We start from the raw sequence: 10,390 nt of genomic DNA on the forward strand, positions 1-10,390 counted from the left end.
ACTGTTAATGGAATATGTGCTTGTGTGGAATAGTCCTATGTTTTCTGAAATCTACAGCATATAAATATTTGAATTTTCATAAATTAATTTTTAATTAGTACTTATACTATTCTATTACTATCACTGATTATACTTCTTTTTATGGAAGTCATAACATGGATGTAGTTTTGTTTTGTGCTGCACCATGAGGCATGCGGGATCTTAGTTCCCTGACCAGGGATGGAACCTGCGCCCCCTGCAGTGGAAGCACAGAATCTTAACCACTGGACTGCCAGGGAAGTCCTGATTATACTTCTTTTAATCTTTGTAAACTCATTGTCATCCAATAAATCTTACTCTGAAATTCTGAAATTCTCCTTGTACCTACATGGAAACACAAAAAGAAGTAGAAGTTGTCTAGATTTGTATAATTTTAAATTTAAAAAAGTACTAATTTTTAAATTATTATCTAAAGATAATATTTTTAGTAATAATAGTACTATTTTAGAATATAATCATTTATTTTCAAAGAGAGGAAATATATATTATATTTGAGGAATGATTATTGGCTTTAAAAAAGAAGACATTTTCTCAACCCACAGATGCACCATCTACAACTAAAAATGCTGAGAAAAATTAAAGCCTCATATTAGAGGGTTATTTGACTAATGGAAGAGAGAAATCTTCTCTAAAGAACCTGGTGAAACTGTAACCAAGAAACAAAACAGTGACAAAATGCTACTTTCCTCACCTTATAAATGCTAATAATTTTTTTATTGTGTCCTTTGAAACAGAATATTTTAAAACAGTTTTGTAGTGCCAGTTAAGTTGCAATGTTATTTTGAGACCAAGCATTCAAAAGTTTAAAAAGTAAATAAATATTTGAAACATAGTTGGGCTAAAGTCTTTAGCAGACAAAACTATTTCTTACAGTTTTTCAAACTAGACTTGCAGAACCCACTGAAACATCTTACAGGGAATGTTATCATATTCCACTGGCTAGAGAAGAACACACTATAGCTAGGGTTTAATAAAACTTTGGACCAATGACTTTGCTCAATGCTTGCTGCTGAAAAATAAAGGCATTCACATCAGTGCCAATTTGCGGTATGAGAGTATCTTGTCAAATTAAAAATTTCCTTGCAAACATGGAGATAATATCTCATCTGCACAACTGTACTTTTTCCTTACAAATGGATGAATCTACAGACATGGCTGGACTTGCTCATTTGCTTATATTCATCTGTTATGGATACTAAATAAGCAACTAGAAAGAGCTTGTTTTATGTGAATTTTTGGCACCAAGCACAAGTGGCACTGAAATATTCAAAATATTGAGTAATACTTTTTAATTACATCACTTTTTGGGCCCCACAAAAGAACTGTGTTGACTTTTGCAATGATGGTACAGAAGCAGCTATGGGTAAAACTGCTGGTACCTTAGCACAAATCAAGGTAGTGGTACCTAACTGTACTACTGGCCATTGTATTCTCCACTGATGGGTGTTTGTAAGTAAAAAAAATAACAATAAGGTCAATGTTAATTAGGAATATTTGGTTTCTTGGCTCTCCCTGAGCACCTAGGATAATGGAATCTGGTGCTTGCTTTCTCCCTTGGAACATTCAGCAGATGCTTGAGGGATTTCACTTGGGAGTGGTTTTAAGTTGGGAAGGAGAAGGATTCAGGAATGAGGGAGCATGTTGCTATCTTTCCAGAATTCCTCTTCGTAGTTAATTGGTAAAAATATGAATGACTAAATCCAATAATCTTTTCCTGGATGGCTAATTTATTAATAATTTTAACACAGAAATTCTTTTTCTTCACAAGTATAGCTCTAGGTTTGCAGATATCCTTTCTGCTCTTACTTGTTTGTTTTTTAAATTGATTCTTAAATTTATTTACAGTCAAAAATATTTCATTTATCATTGTCTCTCAACCACTATTATAAGGCCCATAAGGATGGAGTTGATGTTTATGTTCTATTTGTTACTCCAGTGCCCAGAATAATGACAGGTACATAGTGGTTACTCAACAGATAATTGCAAAATGAATTATTTTTATTTTTATATTCAATTTAAATTGTCTGAATTTGGTGAGATTTTTTTGTGAACTATGCTTCCGATAAATCATCCTTAAGAACAGCAACAACAAAAAAGTCTATCCCATTACATTTACCATTATTTACAAAACAAACTTACAAAATTTCCTTTCTATGCATAGCAGGAATCTTTTAAAGCTTTTTTTTCTGTTTTATTATTCTCTTTTCTGACTTGAGATTTATTGCATTTACTTTGTGATATCTCATTGTTTCTTCTCTCCAAATTGCTCTTTGATATTTTTGCTTACTTACATCTTCCAGACTCATTTAATAATAAATACATGTTCTCAAATACGGCTCTATCTAATGGGTTAAAATCATGTAAATCCCTGTTTATAGGATACACGAATAAACCAGAGACATTAAAAATCAGAAATGTTACTATACTTGTCATTCACTGACATTTTCTGGTGATCAATGCTGTGATCCTTTCTGCTCAGGATATTAAAACTAGATCCAGCCTCACCGTGATTAGTCCTACACAACTGCGAGTCACCATGGACCTAATTAAAAGCCCTTTCCCTTTTAGTTAAAGACTTTGAAAAGTCTCTTTCCCAGTTCGAGGTTACTTGTACTTGTCTTCACATTCATATCTTTCTCACCCTAGCACATCCAGAGGAACATCAGACAAGTCCACCTTACTCGCCTGTCTTCCTGATTCCTAGTTCTTAACAGAATCTCCTGATGGGTTTGAAGACTGGTTTAGAATCCCTTTGTTGATGAAAACAGTTCCTCTCCTTGTCTTATGTCAACCGACTCTTGCTGCTTTGTTTTGTATACAACCCCTTGATCCACCGTTTGGAGAGCTACACGTATACTAACATACACCTGTGCTTACACAATCATACAAGTACTGAATGACAGAGCACACAATCACCGAGATCAAATGTGAGCGCTCAGGTCGGTGGTTTTGCATAGTGAAGCCAGTTCAGGTCACACTGCAGAGGGCTCATTTGGCTGCCAATGCTCTTAAAGAGCACAGGTGATTTTGCCCTTCCACAGTCACAACATAGCACATCATGCCGCATCAATATGGCTACACTGGCTGACGTAATTTCCTATGTAGTTGTTTATTTTTCATTACTATCATCATCATCATCACTATTTACAACTACACCTATTTGCTATTTCTTGGCATTATAAGCACAGCATGAATTTCATCGTCTCATTAAATCAAAGGTGTTCTAGAATATTGAATGTACCTATATTTGCCAAATCCAACTTTATTTTCCAAGCCACCAAATTCGTTTCCATTTTAAAGAAGGGAATTCTGATGTTCAGAAAAGTAATTTTTCCCTAATGGCACACTGTGTGTCATTGATGGAGCTGGTAATAAAACCCTAGTTGTTTGAACCTCCAACTCCGTGCTCAACTGGAACTGCATTCTTCACTCAAAGCTAAAGGAGAAAATAAAAGTTACACGCTGATTCCACAGGATATGTTTTGCTAAACTAATGTCACCTACTTCACTCCTTGCAACCCAAGCATACTTCAAGTACTATTTACTAAATGACCTGTGAAGGTCATTTCATGCAACAGTACAATGTTTGAAGTTTCTGAGTTATCCATATTTTGAAATATTAACAAAATATGTTTTGTGAGCCTTCTACCTCCTCATAAAGTTAATAGACCACTTACCTACACTAGTCTCCTAATAAGGTTATGGACTTGTTCACTCAAACTAATAATGATAATGATAAGTACTGAACTAAGTAGTGAAGAAGATTTTTTAAAAAGCTCCCTACCATTTGCCAAGCCAGCAATACCATTATAATTTAACATATACTATCTCATTGAAACTCCTTAATACACACTTAGATTGGTATTATTATTATTATTATTATTACTTTACTAGACATAAAGATAAAGCTTTGAGCATTCAATTCATGGAATTAACAGAACCAAGTTTCAAATTCCATTCTTCAGATCAACATCTCCTACCCTGAAAATAAGGCATTACTTTAAGAGCTCTCAATTTCAAATCTCATAATAAATATGAAACTGAATTTAAGAAAGAGAAACTACTAGACTCAGCCTCTCCCCGCCAGCCCCACCATCACTGCTGCAGTCACGAATGCTGATGGGATGGATGAACGTTTACCTCTGCTCTCCACATGCCATTCGAGAAATGTCACTCCCATGTCCCCACCGTACTTACAAGAAAGCGGCCCCAGAGCAGAACTCCCACCTCCGTACGCAGCCATCGCCAGTCCAGATGCCAGTGGTATTCCAGTCTTAAACTGCCATGCGTGCCAATCCCTCATCGATTTGGATGGCAAGCCTCACCAGCGTGTGGTTAAGCGCATGGTTTGCAATGATGCCATGCCAGTCAAAAATCCCCCAACGAGGAAGAAGTATGTTAGCTGCCCTCGTAATTGTCTCCTCATTTTTAAGGACACATCACGGCAAATAGGATGTCCAAGACCCGCCTGTAGCCACATAATTAACCTCGGCCTAGTAATGCTTATTTCTAAAGAACAGCCAGCTCAACCTGCACTGCCAGTCCAACCAGAAGGTACAAGGATCACGTGCGGCCACTGTGGAAACATGTTTTTGCGGATGGAACTGAGGTTCAACACTCTGGCAAAATGCCCACACTGCAAAAATTTTCCTCAGTGGGTAGTGCACTTCCTCGAAGGTGTTGCTGTGCATATATTACCATTGGAATGATATGCATTTTCACTGGAGTTGGATTAACTTTTGGCACCCAAATTTTGCAAGGTAATTTCATGCAACCTATGTTTCTTGGGCAGTTGCTTATCTCTTAGCTTTGATCTGCCTTATCTGAGCTTGTTATTGGGGAGCCATAAGAGTGAGTTACCCAGAACTTGGTTTTGCATAAGCTTGTTTATGATTTGGTCATGCAGGTAAGAGTATCTAGCAGTTCTCAATAAGCTACTCTGGACATCTTTAAATCATTTACTCAATGATTTTTGTTTGTTTGTTTGTTTTGTTTTGTTTTTGGGTTTAGGGTATATTGGGTCTTCCTTTCTGTGCGAGGGCTTTCTCTAGTTGCGGCAAGAGGGGGCCACTCCTCATCGCCCTGCGCGGGCCTCTCAGTATCGCGGCCTCTCTTGTTGCAGAGCACAAGCTCCAGACGCACAGGCTCAGTAGTCGTGGCTCACGGGCCCAGCTGCTCCGCGGCATGTGGGATCTTCCCAGACCAGGGCTCGAACCCGTGTCCCCTGCATCGGCAGGCAGACTCTCAACCACTGCGCCACCAGGGAAGCCAAACCTAATGGATTTCACTCTGGTTTATGTATGAAGTTTTTAAGACTTTGGGAGTCTTTAATGAACAAATGCTCATTGTATCACATTATATGCAAATAGTTTGTTTTGCTGCTAAGTTTTCAAGCTCCAAATAATAAAGCTTGGTCTTCATATTCTTTCACATCTCTTAAAAAAAAAAAGAAAAGAAAGAGAAACTACTTATCATCATCAATATCTTCTATTTGATCCGGAATACTTTACTAGAGACACAATAAAGCATGTTTAACTTGTAGTCCACATGCTAAACAGGTATGCTCTTTATCATCACAATAAAAAGGAGCATACATTTTATTATCTAAGAGAATCCTGGACTTCCCTGGTGACACAGTGGTTAAAAATCCATTTGCCAATGCAGGGGATGTGGGCTTGAGCACTGGTCCGGGAAGACCCCACATGCTGCGGAGCAACTAAGCCCATGCGCCACAGCTACTGAGCCTGTGGGCCTAGAGCCTGTTCTCCACAACAAGAGAAGCCACCACAATGAGAAGTCCATGCACCACAACGAAGAGTAGACCCCACTCGCTGCAACCGGAGAAAGCCCCCATGCATCAATGAAGACCCAACGCAGGCCAAAAATTAATTAATTAATTTTTTAAAAAGAGAAGCCTAACCACTTTGAAATGAATGTTCTTTAAAATTTTTACCTTATTTTAATAGACTAAATATTTAACTACCATAAAATAAAAGATGCCATATGAATCACCATATAAAATAGATGTTAAACTAGGCAGAGAATTACCTCAGCTTATTACATTTCTTTGGTTAAATATTCATGAAAAGTCATTATCTATAGAAACCATCATAAAAAAGGTTAAGAGTAATACAACTATTGAAATATTTAAAAGTAATTCAAAAAGGTTTCATGCTAAGGAATCAGAAATCTTAACAATAGAGAGGAAACATTAAATAAAACTCAAAACTAGATAAACCCACAGTGTTTATGGGTATTCCATACAGGGCTTGGTGTGACATTCTTTCTTATAAAAATTTTTTTATAATAATATGGAAGATGTGTATATATATTTATATATTCCATCTGAAATATATGTACATATATATGAAGTATATAATATATATGTATCTGAAATGAATGGTTAAAATATTAAATGGCAAAATTGAGATTCAGGAGTACTCTAACACATGATGGGTTCAAACAGTATAACAAAATAAGAATAAAGGTAAAGTCCTGATTTGGGAGCAAAAAAAACTGTGTACGGATAACATGGGGTAGACCTGGCTTGACAGCAGTTTAAGTAAAAAGATTCATATTTGTCCTAATTGGGATTGACATATACACACTACTATATATAAAATAGATAACTAATAAGGACCTACTCTATAGCACAGGGAACTCTACTCAGTACACTGTAATGACTTATATGGGAAAAGAATCTAAAAAAGAGTGGATATATGTATATGTATAACGGATTCACTTTGGTGTACAGCAGAAACTAACACAACATTGTAAATCAACCATACTCCAATAAAAAAATTTTTTTAAAGACAATAGGAAGAGCAAAAAAAGAAAGATTCAGATTTATCTGGTCATAATTGTATAGTAATCAAAAAAGTGATTGTGGTAAAAAATGTTCTATTTATATGCATTATCAGACTTTTGTTTTAGTATTATTCATAACAAAAACTGAAGGCAACATAAAAAATAGAAGTTTAGGGAAATAAATTATTATACAAGAGCCAATGGGTATACAATACAGCACAGAAAAAGACTTTTTAAATATTTATTTATTTATTTATTTATTTGGCTGTATCGGGTCTTAGTTGCAGCATGCAGGATCTTTCCTTGCACCACATGGGCTCTCTAGTTGTGGCACGCAGGCTCCAGAGCACACAGGCTCAGTAGTTGCGGCACACGGGCTTAGTTGCCCCAGCACGTGGGATCTTAGTTCCCCGACCAGGGATCACACTCACATCCCCTGCATTGGAAGGTGGAATCTTAATCACTGGACCACCAGGGAAGTCCCGAAAAAGACTTTTTAATCACAATAAAATGTTATATAAACAGAAGGATATATGTTTGATATTCAACATGACTTTAGCTAATTTAGAAACTTGTATATAAATCATACTAAAAGGAAATATGTCAAACATTTAAAAGTGGTTTCCCTACAGTATCTGAGATCAAGGAGTATATTATCTTTAATTTCCTTTTAACTTTTTTAACTTTCATAATATACTTCAAAAAACCATCACATTTAGAATCAAAATATTGTTTTAAATAAACTAACCAAATTTTGAACTGTTTTTGCCTTCTTAATATTTAACAGAATCTATCAATGATTGTGGGAAGATAAACCAGATTTTAAAATCTCTGCAGAAAAAACTCATTATGCAAACAATTCGCTCGATAAGTAAAAAACAACTATCTCCATTACTGTATAATAAAATGTGTACACAACACTCTTTGTCTACCATCTTCTTTTATCATTTATCCAATTTCAAATCATTCAGCCCTTTTTCCCAAACAATATCTGGACAATAGCTTGCTAACTGTCCATCCCCCCGTTCTATGGGAGAGGTCCACAGTCCGCCAGGCAACGGGAGAATCTTCGGTGGGTCTGCTGAGTGAAAGGTGCAGACAGAAAAGAGGTGTGCAGTAGCTGAGGTGATCAAGAGAGAACACTGAGCAGCCTGTGGCAACATCCAAATCTTGGGTGTCAGATTTAGGCATTAAAGTCCAAAATAATGAAGGAGGAGCACCAAAGACCAGCCTCTTTTATATCACAGTTTTGTCTTAGTTCAGCTTTGTGAAGTGCTGATTTAACAATATGTGCACTAAGAAGGGGCCAACCTTTAAACAAAACTTGACAATTACCTCCAGTCCTCAGATCCGTAAAAAACTGTTTACTGACTGATAATACGATACATGCAGAGCAGAAAAATGTTTCTAAGGAGTGGTCGGTGAGCTCAAGGGACAAAGGAGTGTTATATTTTACATTTGTGGACACAAGGATGCTATCAATAAATTAGATTAAAAGGCTTTTTGTTAATTATATAAATGAGGAAGAATTTCAGTTGATTTGATGCCATGGATATTTCCAAGACTCACGCAAATTTAAAATTAATATAAAATATGATGGCAGGAACTTTTAACTTTAGTATGGAATAAATCCAACCATCTGGCAATATTAGGGATGAAATTCAATTTCTGCATTATCAACATACAACTTAAAGATTTATGTCCAGATATAAAATAAAACTCCAAAACTTTAGAAGGTATGCCTGCTAAATAAGGTAGACATTTACAACTGGAGGAAATTAATTTAAATAATTTAAATAATTACATTTAAATCATCATTTAAATAATTACATTTTAAATGCATAGATTATTTTACCATATGCTAAAAATTGGTTTTTAAATTATTGAAAAAATATATACAAATTTTATTTTATATATCCCTTAAGTAAAGTATATCCTATGCCTAAAAGCAATGGCTGTTTTTCATAAAAATCATGAGACTCAATGCTTTCCTATACACAGTCAATCTTTCTTTCTGAATCCAAACAAATGTGTCCAAGTGCTTCAAATTTTTAATAGTAGAAAATTAATATATATGGAAAAATCTAAATAGTGTATAATATAAGCTAATTTATTTCTACTTTTTTCTGTGGGACCTATATCAGTCAAATTTTAATAATTATTGAAAGACCTATTCCATTGATTTTCTGCCTTTTTCCAAAAATTCTCAACCGTGATTTAGACCTTCATCACAGAACAATAAATAGAACCTCTAGGGGAGACTCATCGAAATGAGATAAAAATGATAGGAGATTTGGGTAAAAGGATCTGAAAGTCTATGACATTCTCAAACTCAATGATCCCATTTTAGCTTTCACATATGGAGTGGGGCACAATAGCTAGTTGGCATCCCCTAGAATTACAGAAGTAGACAAAAGTCTCATATTCTCCCTGAATAGACTTTTCTGGGTCCTAACCTAATCTAAAAAGAATAAAATTAATAGAATCATCTTTCTGACCTTATATTTCATCATGTCATCTAAGTCACTTTTTAGTTAACCACCAACTCAAAAAACATAATCATCCATAGTAGTATAGGGTTAAAAGTAAAAACCTGGATTCTGAAGCCAAACTGCCCGGGTTCACAACCCAGCTCCGCCACCAGTTAGTTATGTCCCTTGGGCAAGTTGCTTGGCTACTCTGTGACATAGTTCTACTTAAAATGTAGATAATAATATCACATATCTTATAGAGCTATTGTGAGAATCAAAAAAATTATTAAATGTTTGAACACTGCCTGATACACAATAGATGCTATATGTGTGTTTGCTATTATTACTATCATCCTACCCTTTAAGTTATCTGAAAATAGAAAAATTAAGTAGATTAGTATGAATTTATAACTAACTCATAGCCTTCTCTTCTCTTTGCATCTCTTCTCAGCAAAGATATACTTTAGTAATATTATAACAGAATATAAATGTTAAACTAAATTTAATTTTACCTTTTCCTTTTAGGATTTTAAAGAATCATTCTGCTCACTTTGATGAAAAGAGAATATTTTTCCAGCAGTGGGTAAAAATAAATTTCCTCTTTTCCAAGAAGAAAAGATTAGACAATTGTGGTTTACAAAAACTGGTTCCTATCTCTTCAAGAAAAGGAAAAAGAGTTTCCTTTAGTTAATGGTGTAGAGTCCAGTTATAATGGGTCACTGAGGTTCCACCTGATAGACCACCAAATGCTTCTGTGTGGGTAAATAAAAGAATAGGGATTTGATGTGCATCTTAAAATCGGTAGAGGCTGGGAGGTTGGAGAGCCTTGTGTGGACAAGAGAAGTAGAAGATTGGAGAGAAGGAGTATGGAAAACTCAGGAGGATAATCCAAGAGTCCTTTCTGGGAAGGATGAATCAAGTGGGAAAGAGAAAGAACACGACAAGGATATTACTTCACTGTCCATGAGAAATGTTGGAAGAGATTATTTGACAGTTAATCTGTCTTTGTATAAATTATATGGCAACTTTTAGTAGTGGCCTTTAGAATGTGAAACACCTATTTCCTCCTTCTT

General features: G+C 35.4%; 1 pseudogene; it reads left to right on the plus strand.

Annotated features, from left to right (window-relative positions):
- Positions 1–2,935: 2,935 nt before the first annotated feature.
- LOC131768214 (type 2 phosphatidylinositol 4,5-bisphosphate 4-phosphatase pseudogene) lies at positions 2,936–4,920 on the plus strand (annotated as a pseudogene).
- The last annotated feature ends 5,470 nt before the right edge of the window (positions 4,921–10,390 follow it).

This window comes from Kogia breviceps, chromosome 13 (genome assembly GCF_026419965.1).
Source record: "Kogia breviceps isolate mKogBre1 chromosome 13, mKogBre1 haplotype 1, whole genome shotgun sequence".
Lineage (NCBI taxonomy): Eukaryota > Metazoa > Chordata > Mammalia > Artiodactyla > Physeteridae > Kogia > Kogia breviceps.